At 43.0% G+C, this 1,669-nt stretch overlaps 1 protein-coding gene across 6 annotated transcripts in view; it reads right to left on the bottom strand.

Moving 5' to 3' along the window:
* Positions 1-1,669, bottom strand: part of LG2H6orf89 (linkage group 2 C6orf89 homolog) — a 34,734-nt gene that overhangs the window by 28,189 nt on the left and 4,876 nt on the right. Inside the window, exon 1 of one of the 6 annotated variants that reach the window (XM_005360330.2) lies at positions 1,048-1,161. The exons of 4 other annotated variants lie outside the window; for them this stretch is intronic. The gene's annotated coding sequence lies outside the window, so the exon portion shown is untranslated. Of the gene's footprint in view, positions 1-1,047; positions 1,162-1,669 lie in introns of those variants that run through there. One more of the 6 variants, XM_005360332.3, reaches the window with a different exon arrangement.

Raw genomic sequence — 1,669 nt, forward strand, 5'->3', positions numbered from 1 at the left:
TAAAATAGATCTTGCAAGAGGAAACCTTCTGGGATGATGGACAGGCAAGGGCTGTGTGGCAGTTTGTGTCTCCAGCCACACCAGGCTGCATAATTTAAGCATATACAGCTTTCTATATGTTGAATATACTCAGGAGTTTAACATGCCAGGCATGGTGATACATTCCTATAAATTCAGTGAGTTCAAGGATAGCCTAGTTTATACATAGAGTTCCAAGACAGCGAGAGCTACAGAGATCTTGTCTCAAAAAAAAAACAAAACAAAACAAAACAAAACCAAAAACGGGTGGGGAGTAAAGCACAAAGAGATTACAATCAAGAGACACATTTTTTGCATTCTATCGTGTGATCTGAGGACCGTCTTTCCAGGCATTTCTGTCTGGCAAGACTTGAGGTTCTGTGTTTGTTTTTCAAACGCTTCTGCACTCTTGGCAGCTCTAGCCCTTCCTAACTTGAGAAAAACAGCCACCCCACAGATACACTCTCATTTCTATATTTTCACCCAAACTTTTCATTTTGAAAGATTTCCAACATCTGAAAAACAGAAAGACCAATAAACACACACGTTCACTTAAGACCTATCTGTTGTCAACATTGGTATACACCCTCTGTTCCTGTTTTTATCAGAATCATTTGAATTAACTATGACACATAATTATATTACCTCTAGGCATTTTATCATTCCATAGTAAGAATTTCCTAGGTAACAATAAGCATGCTTCATTACCACCTTCACTAAAACAACTAATTCTCTAACGTTACCTAATGTTCGGTATATAGTTGGATCTCTCCCTCTTACACACACACTTACACACACTTACACACACACACACACACACACACACACTACTGAACTTGACTGCTGGCTCTCATCTATCCAGTACAGAACATCCCTAGTTTCACTCTGCCTTCTGACCTGCAGCACAAGCCTGCACATCTTTAAGCTGATTTCTATCTACTCCAAGTCTTGCTTTTTCCTGTTTCTATTACTAAAAGAATCTGTCCCCTCCCTCCAGAGCCAAATCCGGGAGGGGATGGCCTCACTTACTGTCTTCTTCCTCAGGCCTCCATTCCTTCACTAACCTGCTGAATCATATTCCTGTGCTCTCATTTGACCGATTTGGCTCTCACTAGTCACCAACGGTTTTCCTGGTGCCAAGTCCAAAGGGCGTTTTTTAGCGCCTGCTTTATCTGACCTCTGCTAAGCACCCGCCATTACTACCCACTTTCTCCCCAGTCCTCTCAACCTTGGCATAACCGTCTCCTTCTCATACCGGAGGCTAACATTCGCCAGTTGTCCTGGACCTTCTCCTTCCCTCCATGGCGCCAACTACAGCCACTGTCTATTCCCAAACTTTCTCAGTCACAACTCTCTTTAGAGCCCGAGGGCCAACCATGGATTTATCCGAACTGAGTACCACGGACGACGTCAGTACTGAACCTGTTTTCCTGTCGCTCACTCTCCCATCACACTTCCTTCTTAAAAGCTTATTTTGTGTGTACACACACACACACACACACACTCGTGGAGGTCAGGTCTGCCCTTACAGATGGTCCCAGAGATCGAGCTCGGGTCATCAGAATTTGACCTGCTGAGCCATCGCTCAGGCCCTTTCCTTCTTCCTCCTCTTGATTTATTTTTTTATTTTTTATATTTATTTATTTATTAT

This window comes from Microtus ochrogaster, linkage group LG2 (genome assembly GCF_000317375.1).
Source record: "Microtus ochrogaster isolate Prairie Vole_2 linkage group LG2, MicOch1.0, whole genome shotgun sequence".
In the NCBI taxonomy this organism is placed as follows: domain Eukaryota; kingdom Metazoa; phylum Chordata; class Mammalia; order Rodentia; family Cricetidae; genus Microtus; species Microtus ochrogaster.